Raw genomic sequence first — 13,632 nt, 5'->3', positions numbered from 1 at the left:
TTTTTCAAAGTTCATTTTGAATTTCCTTCGTTGAAATGCAAGACTTGGAATGTTTCAGTAGTGTTCGGTTGTGGTTTACCTTGTCACAGTTACATTTTCTTGATTTTTCAAAGTTCATTTTGAATTTCTTTCGTTGAGATGCAAGAGTTGGAATGTTTCAGTAGTGTTTGGTTGTGGTTTACCATGTCACAGTTACATTTTCTTGATTTTTCAAAGTTCATTTTGAATTTCCTTCGTTGAAATGCAAGAGTTGGAATGTTTCAGTAGGGTTTGGTTGTGGTTTACCTTGTCACAGTTACATTTTCTTGATTTTTCAAAGTTGATTTTGAATTTCTTTCGTTGAAATGCAAGAGTTGGAATCTTTCAGTAGTGTTTGGTTGTGGTTTACCTTGTCACAGTTACATTTTCTTGATTTTTCAAAGTTAATTTTGAATTTCTTTCATTGAAATGCAAGAGTTTGAATATTTTAGTAGTGTTTGGTTTACCTTGTCACTGTTACATTTTCTTGATTTTTCAAAGTTCATTTTGAATTTCTTTTGTTGAAAGGCAAGAGTTGGAATATTTCAGTAGTGTGTTGTTGTAGTTTACCTTGTCACAGTTATATTTTCTTGATTTTTCAAAGTTCATTTTGAATTTCTTTGGTTGGAATGCAATAGTTGGAATATTTCAGTAGTGTTTGGTTGTTGTTTACCTTGTCACAGCTACATTTTCTTAATTTTTCAAAGTTCATTTTGAATTTACTTAGTTGAAATGTAAGAGTTGGAATATTTCAGTAGTGTTTGGTTGTGGTTTACCTTGTCACTTTTACATTTTCATGATTTTTTCAAAGTTCATTTTGAATTTCTTTCGTTGAAAGGCAATAGTTTGAATATTTTATTAGTGTTTGGTTTAGCTTTTCATTGTTACATTTTCTTTATTTTTTAATGTTTATTTTGAATTTCCTTTGTTGTAATGAAAGAGTTGGTATATTTCAGTAGTGTTTGGTTGTGGTTTAAATTGTCACAGCTACATTTTCTTAATTTTTCAAAGTTCATTTTGAATTTCTTTGTTGAAATGCAAGAGTTGGAATATTTCAGTAGTGTTTGGTTGTGGTTTACCTTGTCACAGCTACATTTTCTTAATTTTTCAAAGTCCATTTTGAATTTCTTTCGTTGAAATGCAAGAGTTGGAATATTTCAGTAGTATTTCGTTGTGGTTTACCTTGTCACAGTTACATTTTCTTGATTTTTCAAAGTTCATTTTGAATTTCTTTCATTGAAATGCAAGAGTTGGAATATTTCAGTAGTGTTTGGTTTGTGGTTTACCTTGTCACATTTACATTTTCTTGATTTTTCAAAGTTCATTTTGAATTTCTTTTGTTGAAAGGCAAGAGTTGGAATATTTTAGTAGTGTTTGGTTTACCTTGTCACTGTTTCATTTTCTTGATTTTTTAAAGTTTATTTTGAATTTCTTTGTTGACATGCAAGAGTTTGAATATTTCATTAGTGTTTGGTTGTGGTTTACCTTGTCATAGCTACATTTTCTTGATTTTTCAAAGTTCATTTTGAATTTCTTTCGTTGAAATACAAGAGTTGTAATATTTCAGTAGTGTTTGGTTGTGGTTTACCTTGTCACAGTTACATTTTCTTAATTTTTCAAAGTTCATTTTGAATTTCTTTCATTGAAATGTAAGAGTTGGAATATTTCAGTAGTGTTTGGTTGTGGTTTACCTTGTCACAGTTACATTTTCTTGATTTTTCAAAGTTCATTTTGAATTTCTTTCTTTGAAATGCAAGAGTTGGAATATTTTAGTAGTGTTTGGTTTACCTTGTCACTGTTACATTTTCTTGATTTTTCAAAGTTCATTTTGAATTTCCTTCGTTGAAATGAAAGAGTTGGAATATTTAAGTTTTGCGTGGTTTTAGTTTATATTGTCACAGTTACATTTTCTTGATTTTTCAAAGTTCATTTTGAATTTCTTTTGTTGAAATGCAAGAGTTGGAATATTTCAGTAGTGTTTGGTTGTGGTTTACCTTGTCACAGCTACATTTTCTTAATTTTTCAAAGTCCATTTTGAATTTCTTTCGTTGAAATGCAAGAGTTGTAATATTTCAGTAGTATTCCGTTGTGGTTTACCTTGTCACAGTTACATTTTCTTGATTTTTCGAAGTTCATTTTGAATTTCTTTCATTGAAATGTAGGACTTGGAATATTTCAGTAGTGTTTTGTTGTGGTTTACCTTGTCACAGTTACATTTTCTTGATTTTTCAAAGTTCATTTGAATTTCTTTCGTTGAAATGCAAGAGTTGGAATATTTCAGTAGTGTTTGTTTGTGGTTTACCTTGTCACACTTACATTTTCTTGATTTTTCAAAGTTCATTTTGAATTTCTTTCGTTGAAATGCAAGAGTTGGAATATTTCAGTAGTGTTTGGTTGTGGTTTACCTTGTCACAGTTACATTTTCTTGATTTTTCAAAGTTCATTTTGAATTTCTGTCGTTGAAATTCAAGAGTTGGAATATTTCAGTAGTTGTTTTGACGTGGTTTACAGTGTCACAGCTACATTTTCTTGATTTTTCAAAGTTCATTTTGAATTTCTGTCGTTGAAATGCAAGAGTTGGAATATTTCAGTAGTGTTTGGTTATGGTTTACCTTGTCACAGTTACATTTTCTTGATTTTTCAAAGTTCATTTTGAATTTCTTCCGTTGAAATGCAAGAGTTGGAATAATTCAGTAGTGTTTGGTTATGTTTTACCATGTCACAGTTACATTTTCTTGATTTTTCAAAGTTCATTTTGTATTTCTTTCGTTGAAATGCAAGAGTTTGATTATTTCAGTAGTGTTTGTTTGTGGTTTAGCTTGTCACAGTTACATTTTTGTTGATTTTTCAAAGTTCATTTTGAATTTCTTTCGTTGAAATGCAAGAGTTGGAATATTTCAGTAGTGTTTGGTTGTGGTTTACCTTGTCACAGTTACATTTTCATGATTTTTCAAAGTTCATTTTGATTTTCTTTCTTTGAAATGCAAGTGTTGGAATATTTCAGTTGTGTTTGGTTGGGGTTTACCTTGTCCCTGTTTCATTTTCTTATTGTTTCAATGTTCATTTTGAATTTCTTTATTTGAAATGCAAGAGTTGGAATATTTCAGTTGAGTTGGGTTGTGGTTTAACTTGTCAAAGTTACATTTTATTGATTTTTAAATGTTCATTTTGAATTTCTTTCGTTGAAATGCAAGATTTGGAATATTTCAGTTGTGTTTGGTTGTGGTTTACCATGTCACAGTTAAATTTTCTTGATTTTTCAAAGTTCATTTTGAATTTCTTTCGTTGAAATGCAATAGTTGGAATATTTCAGTAGTGTTTGGCTGTGTTTTACTTTGTCACAGTTACATTTTCTGGATTGTTCAAAGTTTATTTTTAAATTCTTTTTTTTAAATGCAAGATTTGGAATTCAGTGGTGTTGGGTTGGGGTTTACCTTGTCACAGTTAAATTTTCTTGATTTTTATAAGTTCATTTTGAATTTCTGTCGTTGAAACGCAAGATTTGGAATATTTCAGTAGTGTTTGGTTGTGATTTACCTTGACACAGATACATTTTCTTTATTTTTGAAAGTCCATTTGAAATTTCTTTAGTTGAAATGAAAGAGTTGGAATATTTCAGTAGTGTTTGGATGTGGTTTACCTTGTCACAGTTACATTTTCTTGATTTTTCAAAGATCATTTTGAATTTCTTTCGTTGAAATGCAAGAGTTGGACTATTTCAGTTGTGTTTGGACGTGGTATACCGAGACACAGATACATTTTAATGATATTTCACAGTTCAATTAGAATTTCTTACATTGAAATCAAGAGTTTGAAGATTTAAGAATTGGGTGGTTGTGGTTTACCTTGCAAAAGTTACAATTTATTTATTTTTCAAAGTTCATTTTGAATTCCTTTCACTGAAATGCAAGATTTGGAATATTTCAGTAGTGTTTGGTTTTGATTTACATAGTCACAGTTAAATTTCCGTGATTTTTCAAAGTTCATTTTGAATTTATTTCGTTGAAATGCAAGAGTTGGAATATTTCAGTAGTGTTTGGTTATGGTTTACCTTGTCAAAGTTACTTTTTCTTGATTTTTCAAAGTTCATTTTGAATTTCTTTCATTGAAATGCAAGAGTTGGAATATTTCAGTAGTGTTTGGTTGTGGTTTACCTTGTAACAGTTACATTTTCTTGATTTTTCAAAGTTCATTTTGAATTTCTTTCGTTGAAATGCAAGATTTTGAATATTTCAGTAGTGTTTGGGTGTGGTTTACCTTGTCACACTTACATTTTCTTGTTTTTTCAAAGTTCATTTTGAATTTCTTTCGTTGAAATGCAAGAGTTGGAATAATTCAGTAGTGTTTGATTATGGTTTAACATGTCACAGTTACATTTACTTGATTTTTCAAAGTCCATATTTAATTTCTTTCGTTGAAATGCAAGATTTGGAATATTTCAGTATTGTTTGGTTGTGGTTTACCTTGTCACAGTTACATTATCTTGATTTTTCAAAGTTCATTTTGAATTTCTTTCGTTGAAATGCAGGAATTGGAATATTTCAGTAGTGTTTGGTTGTGGTTTACCTTGCCACAGTTACATTTTCTTGATTTTTCAAAGTTCATTTTGAATTTCTTTCGTTAAAATTCAAGATTTTGATTATTTCAGTAGTGTTTGGTAGTGGTTTACCTTGTCACAGTTACATTTTCTTGATTTTTCAAAGTTTATTTTGAATGTATTTCATTGAAATGCAATAGTTGGAATATTTCAGTAGTGTTTGGTTATGTTTTACCATGTCACAGTTACATTTTCTTGATTTTTAATAGTTCATTTTGAATTTCTTTCATTGAAATGCAAGATTTGGATTATTTGAGTGGTGTTTGGTTATGATTTACCTTGTCAAAGATACATTTTCTTGATTTTTGAAATTTCATTTTGAATTTTTTTCTTTGAAATGCAAGAGTTTGAATATTTCAGTAGTGTTTGGATGTGGTTTACGTTGTCACAGTTACATTTTCTTGATTTTTCAAAGCTCATTTTGAATTTCTTTCGTTGAAATACAAGAGTTGGAATATTTCAGTAGAGTTTGGTTGTGGTTTACCTTGTAACACTTACATTTTCATGATTTTTCAAAGTTAATTTAGAATTTCTTACCTTGAAATCAAGAGTTGGAATATTTCAGTAGTGTTTGGTTGTGGTTTACCTTGTCACAGTTACATTTTCTTGATTTTTCAAAGTTCATTTTGAATTTCTTTCCTTGAAATGCAAGAGTTGGAATATTTCAGTAGTGTTTGGTTATGATTTACCTAGTCACAATTACATTTTCTTGATTTTTCAAAGTTCATTTTGAATTTCTTTCGTTGAAATGCAAGAGTCGGAATATTTCAGTAGTGTTTGGTTATGGTTTACCTTGTCAAAGTTACATTTTCTTGATTTTTTAAAGTTCATTTTGAATTTTTTTCATTGAAATTTAAGAGTTGTAATATTTCAGTAGTTTTTGGTTGTTGTTTAAATTTTCACAGTTACATTCTCATGTTTTTTCAAGGTTCATTTTGAATTTCTTTCGTTGAAATGCAAGAGTTGGAATATTTCACTAGTGTTTGGTTGTGGTTTACCTTGTCACAGATACATTTTTTTGATTTTTCAAAGTTCATTTTGAATTTCGTTTGTTGAAATGCAAGAGTTGGAATATTTCAGTATTGTTTTATGGTGGTTTACCTTGTCACAGTTACATTTTCTTGATTTTTCAATGTTCATTTCGATTTTCTTTGGTTGAAATGCAAGAGTTGGAATATTTCAGTAGTGTTTGGTAGTGGTTTACATTGACACAGTTTCATTTTCTTGATTTTTCAAAGTTCATTCTGAATTTCATTATTTGAAATGCAAGAATTGTAATGTTTCAGTAGTGTTTGGTTCTGGTTTACCTTGTCACAGTTACATTTTCTTGAATTTTCAAAGTTCATTTTGAATTTCTTTATTTGAAATTCAAGATTTGTATTATTTCAGTAGTGTTTGGCTGTGGTTTACCTTGTCACAGTTACATTTTCTTGATTTTTTCAAAGTTCATTTTGAATTTCTTTCGTTGAAATGTAAGAGTTGGAATATTTCAGTAGTGTTTGGTTGTGGTTTACCTTGTCACAGTTACATTTTCTTGATTTTTCAAAGTTCATTTTGAATTTCTTTCGTTGAAATGCAAGAGTTGGAATATTTCAGTAGTGTTTGGTTGTGGTTTACCTTGTCACTGTTACATTTTCTTGATTTTTCAAAGTTCATTTTGAATTTCTTTCGTTGAAATGCAAGATTTGGAATATTTCAGTAGTGTTTGGGTGTGGTTTACCTTGTCACAGTTACATTTTCTTGTTTTTTAAAAGTTCATTATGAATTTCTTTCGTTGAAATGAAAGAGTAGTAATGTTTATGTATTTGTTTGTTTTTGTTTAACTTTTAACAGTTACAGTTTCTTGATTTTTCAAAGTTCATTTTGAATTTCTTTCGTTGTAATGCAAGAGTTGGAATATTTCAGTAGTGTTTGGTTATGGTCTACCTTGTCACGGTTACATTTTCATGATTGTTCAAAGTTCATTTTGAATTTCTTTCGATAAAAGGCGATAGTTTGAATATTTCAGTAGTGTTTGGTTGTGATTTACCTTGTCACAGTTACATTTTCTTGATTTTTCAACGTTCTTTTTGATTTTCTTTCATGGAAATGCAATAGTTGGAATATTTATGTCGTGTTTGGTTTTGGTTTACCTTGTCACAGTTACATTTTTCTTGATTTTTCAAAGTTCATTTGAATTTCTTTCTTTGAAATGCAAGAGTTGGAATATTTCAGTAGTGTTTGGTTGTGGTTTACCTTGCCATAGTTACATTTTATTGATTTTTCAAAGTTCATTTTGAATTTCATACGTTGAAATGCAAGAGTTGGAATATTTCTGTAGTGTTTGGTTGTGGTTTACCTTGTCGCAGTTACGTTTTCTTGATTTTTCAAAGTTCATTTTGAATTTCTTTCGTTGAAATGCAAGAGTTGGAATATTTCAGTAGTGTTTGGTTGTGATTTACCTTGTCACAGTAACATTTTCTTGATTTTTCAAAGTTCATTTTGAATTTCTTCCGTTGGGATGCAAGAGTTGGAATATTACACTAGTGTTTTGTTGTGGTTTACCTTATCACAGTAACAGGTTCTAGATATTTAAAAGTTAATTTTTAATTTCTTCCTTTGAAATGCAAGAGTTGGAATATTTCAGTAGTGTTTGGTTGTGGTTTACCTTGTCGCAGTTACATTTTCTTGATTTTTCAAAGTTCATTTTGAATTTCTTTCGTTGAAATGCAAGAGTTGGAATATTTCACAAGCGTTTGGTTGTGGTTTACAATGTCAGAGTTACATTTTCTTGATTTTTCAATGCTCATTTTGATTTTCTTTCGTTGAAATGCAAGAGGTGGAATATTTCAGTAGTGTTTGGTTGTGGTTCAACTTGGCACAGTTACATTTTCTTGATTTTTCAAAGTTCATTTTGAATTTCCTTCATTGAAATAGGTTTTGGTCGTGCTTTACCTTGACACAGTTAAATTTCTTGATTTTTGTTAGGTTAGGTTAGGTTAAGCTAGATCAAGTTAGATTAGGTTAAGTTAGGTTAGGTTAGCCTACGTACGCGCGCGTACGTAGGCTAACCTAACCGAACCTAACTTAACCTAATCTAACTTCATCTAGCCTAACCTAACCTAACAAAAATCAAGAAATTTAACTGTGTCAAGGTAAAGCACGACCAAAACCTATTTCAATGAAGGAAATTCAAACTGAACTTTGAAAAATCAAGAAAATGTAACTGTGCCAAGTTAAACCACAACCAAACACTACTGAAATATTCCAACTCATTCATTTCTACTAAATAAATTCAAAAAGAACTTTGAAAAATCAAGAAAATGTAACTGTGACAAGGTAAACCACAACCAAACACTAATGAAATATTTCAACTCTTGCATTTCAGCGAAAGAAATTCAAAATGAACTTTAAAAAATCATGAAAATGTAACTGTGACAAGGTAAACTACAACAACACACTACTGAAATATTCCAACTCTTGCCTTTCAACAAAAGAAATTCAAAATGAACTTTGAAAAATCAAGAAAATGTAACAGTGACAAGGTAAACCAAACACTACTAAAATATTCCAACTCTTGCATTTCAATGAAAGAAATTCAAAATGAACTTTGTAAAATTAAGAAAATGTAACTGTGACAATGTAAACCACAACCAAACACTACTGATATATTCCAACTCTTACATTTCAACGAAAGAAATTCAAAATGAACTTTGAAAAATTAAGAAAATGTAAGAGTGACAAGGTAAACCAAACACTACTGAAATATTCCAACTCTTGCATTTCAATAAAAGAAATTCAAAATGAACTTTGAAAAATCAAGAAAATGTAGCTGTGACAAGGTAAACTACAACCAAACACTACTGAAATATTCCAACTCTTGCCTTTCAACGAAAAAAATTCAAAATGAACTTTGAAAAATCAAGAAAATGTAACAGTGACAAGGTAAACCAAACACTACTAAAATATTCCAACTCTTGCCTTTCAACAAAAGAAATTCAAAATTAATTTTAAAAATAAAGAAAATGTAACTTTTACAATTTAAACCAATACAAAACAATAATGAAATATTCCAACTCTTTCATTTCAACGAAATAAATTCAAAATGAACTTTGAAAAATCAAGAAAATGTAACTGTTACAAGGTAAACCACAACCAAACACTACTGAAATATTCCAACTCTTGCATTTCAACTAAAGAAATTCAAAATGGACTTTGAAAAATTAAGAAAATGTAGCTGTGACAAGGTAAACCACAACCAAACACTATTGAAATATTCCAACTCTTGCATTTCAACGAAAGAAATTCAAAATGAACTTTGAAAAATCAAGAAAATGTAACTGTGACAAGGTAAACTACAACAACACACTACTGAAATATTCCAACTTTTGCCTTTCAGCAAAAGAAATTCAAAATGAACTTTGAAAAATCAAGAAAATGTAACAGTGACAAGGTAAACCAAACACTACTAAAATATTCCAACTCTTGCCTTTCAACAAAAGAAATTCAAAATGAACTTTTAAAAATCAAGAAAATGTAACTGTGACAAGGTAAACCACAACCAAACACTACTGAAATATTCCAACTCTTGCATTTCAATGAAAGAAATTCAAAATGAACTTTGAAAAATCAAGAAAATGTAACTGTGACAAGGTAAACCACAACGGAACACTACTGAAATATTACAACTCTTGCATTTCAACGAAAGAAATTCAAAATGAACTTTGAAAAATTAAGAAAATGTAGCTGTGACAAGGTAAACCACAACCAAACACTACTGAAATATTCCAACTATTGCATTTAAACAAAGAAATTCAAAATGAACTTTGAAAAATCAAGAAAATGTAACTGTGACAAGGTAAACTACAACAACACACTACTGAAATATTCCAACTCATGCCTTTCAACAAAAGAAATTCAAAATGAACTTTGAAAAATCAAGAAAATGTAACAGTGACAAGGTAAACCATAACGAAACACTACTTAAATACTCCAACTCTTGCATTTCAAATAAAGAAATTCAAAATGAACTTTGAAAAATAAAGAAAATGTAGCTGTGACAAGGTAAACCACAACCAAACACTACTGAAACATTCCAGCTCTTACATTTCAACAAAAGAAATTCAAAATGAACTTTGAAAAATCAAGAAAATGTAACTGTGACAAGATAAACCACAACAACACACTACTGAAATATTCCAACTCTTGCCTTTCAACAAAAGAAATTCAAAATGAACTTTGAAAAATCAATAAAATGTAACAGTGACAAGGTAAACCATACACTACTAAAATATTCCAACTCTTACATTTCAATGAAAGAAATTCAAAATGAACTTAGAAAAATCAAGAAAATGTAACTGTGACAAGGTAAACCACAACCAAACACTACTGAAATATTCCAACTCTTGCATTTCAACGAAAGAAATTCAAAATGAACTTTGAAAAATCAAGAAAATTTAACTGTGACAAGGTAAACCACAACCAAACACTACTGAAACATTCCAGCTCTTGCATTTCAACGAAGGAAATTCAAAATGAACTTTGAAAAATCAAGAAAATGTAACTGTGACAAGGTAAACCACAACCAAACACTACTGAAACTATTCCAACTCTTGCATTTCAACGAAAGAAATTCAAAATGAACTTTTAAAAATCAAGAAAATGTAACTGTGACAAGGTAAACCACAACCAAACACTACTGAAACATTCCAACTCTTGAATTTAAACTATGGAAATTCAAAATTAAATTTTAAAAATCAGACCTTTGGTGGGGGGTGGGGCCGGGGGGAGGGGGTCGTTCTGTGTCTCAATGCACAAAAAAAGTATAAAAAATGGGGGAGGGAAGGGGAGGGGAGGGGAGGAGGAGGAGGAGGAGGAGGGGGAGGAGGGGATGGGGAGGGGAGGAGGAGGGAGGGGAGGGGCGGTGAGGAGGGGGAGGATAGGGAGGAAGAGGGAGGGGAGGGGCCCTTTGGGGCCAAGGGGGAGGGGCCCTTTGGGGGCCGGGGGGTCCGTTGGGGGTCTGGGGGACCCTTGAGGGCCGGGGGGTCCTTTGGGAGCCCGGGGGACCTTTGAGGACCGGGGGCTTCCTTCGGGGTTGGGGATAGGGGGATCGGAACCCTTTGGGGTTGGGGTAGAGGACCTCACAACACTGTTCAAATGAAACTTGTGTATTATAACGACCACAGAGTTTCACTCTCAAATCCTCTTCCAAAATCTCTTCAAAAATCATCTTTTAAAATGTCTCTAACTGTTTCGCCCAAATAATTCCATAACCTGTCTAAAACAGTTTCGCCCAAATAATCCCTAAACGTAATTCAGCGTGTTCCTTTTGTTTTTGGCATCTCTGTGCTCATGCATTTTAAATTAATAAGAAACCTGATTCCCGCGCTAAAACATTTCATCGCTAAGATGTTTCATGGAGAATTGTTTCCATTGCGTTTGGTTATTAATATCCTTTGGAGTTCGACCAAAAGAGTTGTTTCCGAGGCAAAGACATTAATGACTTTGATCTATTCCTGGAGAATCGTTTCTAGGTGAAAATTTTTAAAGTCTGACAGATGATGTCATTGGTTGATTGATCTGTCAAGAAAGGGGAATTAATTTGTTGTTTCTAAGGGGAATTATTGATTCACGATAGGTGAATTGAGGTCGACAGCACAGGTGTTCCAAATTCCTGGACGGCATAACATTCGCTGAGAGTGTGCCAAAAACACACCTGGAGAAAGAGACCATGAAGAAAGAGGTCATTGACCCCATTAACCACGTGTTCTCCCCAGGGAGGCTATGCCCATATTAGGGGTGCAAAAAAGTTATAGGTGGCAGCAGGGGTGCCCCGTGGGACCTCCTGATAGGGTTCTACTTTCATCGCTAAGATGTTTCTTGGAGAATTGTTTCCATGGCGTTTGGTTATTAATAACCTTTGGAGTTCGACCAAAAGAGTTGTTTCCGAGGCAAAGACATTAATGACTTGGATCTATTCCTGGAGAATCGTTTCTAGTCGAAAATTTTTAAAGTCTGACAGATGATGTCATTGGTTGATTGATCTGTCAAGAAAGGGGAATTAATTTGTTGTTTCTAAGGGGAATTATTGATTCACGATAGGGGAATTGAGGTCGACAGCACAGGTGTTCCAAATTCCCAATCGCTTTAATTAACCACGTGTTCTCGCTAATGACTCTATGCACATGGCCAAAACAACAACAACAACAACATCGACCTTGGAAATTTAGGTCATTGACCCCATTAACCACGTGTTCTCCCTAATGACTCTATGCCCATATTTGGGGTGCAAAAAAGTTGTAGGTGGCAGCACGGTGTTCTCGTGGGGCTGGTACCCCCCCTTCTACTGCTTATTCAGTTTTGTGGAAAGCTAAGACCAATTTATCATAGAGTAAATCGGTTATTTTCAGTGTTTTTGATGTTATAAGTGAGACCACCGAATTGATTAATCTATCTGTCTTGACTTTTCTCTGTCCTACAGTTACCCAGCCCAGTCTTGATGCAACCTATACAACCTATTGTAAAATACTTGATAACTTCAATTCAAAATCAACGGACTCGGTCGAGGACTTCGGCATCGACCTTGTTTTGAAAAACACTCCTTTCCAATTTTTTATGATACACTGTTTTCATTTTAATTCAGGGTATATGTATAATATCATGTTTTAATGTTAAATTAAGGTATTGGTAATCGTGATAAAAATTCCCTTTATGAACTAAACATAATAGGCTATATCAAAATAATCATTCCAATCAAGACTCTTATGCAATAGAACATTTACTAGCCGAGAATCATCCTCCTTTCCATGGTTTTATCCAGGTTGGTCCTTTTAATCATGTCCTTCTAGATTATGGTAAATGGTGAAACAAATCAAAATTGTCACAGCCACTAGGATTTGTACGTTTTAAATATTAATATGATTATTATTGAAATCTGATTTCTAATCAGACACCTTAACCACATGGCCACGACTGCTTGAAAATTATGAGTTCAGTTATGAGTAACCGAAGTTTGCAAGTCCAAATATTTGTCATTGTTGGTTTGAATGTTTAAAGTGTTTGTCTTTCTCTGTTTATGTGGTTGATTCTATTTGTTTACATGTCTGGGTTGGTGTTTAATCTAGAAGGATATGATCAAAAGGACCAACCTTGATAAAACCATTAAAAAGGGGAAGGTTCTTGGCTAGTATATGTCCTATTGCATAAGAGTCTTGAATGGAATGATTATTTTTCTATAGCCTATTATGTTTTGTTCATAAAGGAATTTTTATCAAGATTACCAATTTAATTCAGGGTATAGGTATAATATTATTTTATAAAAGTATTAAATTAAGGCCTTAGTAATCTTGAAAAGAAATCCTCTTTAGGAAATAAACGATATTTCGTTTATATCCTAAAAAGGAAATTACCACTCCCTTATACAACAGTAAATGTGCTAACCAATCATTTCCTTCTAGATCGTGGTGAATGGTTAAACAGATAAAAATTCTTGCAGTCGGTAGGATTCGAACCTACGCTCCCCACGGGAATCTGATGTTTGGTCATACGCCTTAACAACTCGGCCACGACTGCTTGAAAGTTATAAGTTTTTAATATAGATATGGTTATTATTGAATTCCTAATTTTTTATGATACGTTGTTTTCAGCTTAATTCAGGGAATATGTATAATATAATTTTTAATACTAAATTAAGGTATAGGTAATCTTGATAAACATTCCCTTTATGAACTAAACATAATGGGCTATATCAAAATAATCATTCCAATCAAGACTCTTATGCAATAGAACATATACTAGCCGAGAACCATCCCCCTTTTCATGGTTTTATCAAGGTTGGTCCTTTTGACCATGTCCTTCTAGATTATGGTAAATGGTGAAACAAATCAAAATTGTCACAGCCACTAGGATTTGTAAGTTTTAAATATAAATATGATTATTATTGACTTCTGATTTCTAATCAGACGCCTTAACCACTCGCCCACGACCGCTTGAAAGTTATAAGTTTTTAATATAGATATTGTTATTATTGAATTCTTAAT

The 13,632-nt window shown here is 31.9% G+C and overlaps 1 protein-coding gene and 1 non-coding gene across 2 annotated transcripts in view; one reads left to right on the top strand and one right to left on the bottom strand.

The window, feature by feature from the left end:
- The window catches only part of PolZ1 (DNA polymerase zeta catalytic subunit), a 221,153-nt gene that overhangs the window by 99,486 nt on the left and 108,035 nt on the right, over positions 1-13,632 (top strand). The window lies entirely within an intron of this gene.
- On the bottom strand, positions 13,084-13,165 carry TRNAF-AAA (transfer RNA phenylalanine (anticodon AAA)). Its single transcript has one exon. It is a non-coding gene; the product is annotated as a tRNA-Phe (tRNA).

The sequence above is a fragment of the Artemia sp. Qi Xiang Cuo genome, chromosome 15, assembly GCF_049724085.1.
Source record: "Artemia sp. Qi Xiang Cuo chromosome 15, ASM4972408v1, whole genome shotgun sequence".
Taxonomy (NCBI): Eukaryota; Metazoa; Arthropoda; class Branchiopoda; order Anostraca; family Artemiidae; genus Artemia; species Artemia sp. Qi Xiang Cuo.
Note: the sequence above shows the minus strand (reverse complement) of the source record. Positions and strands in the feature narration are given on the sequence as shown.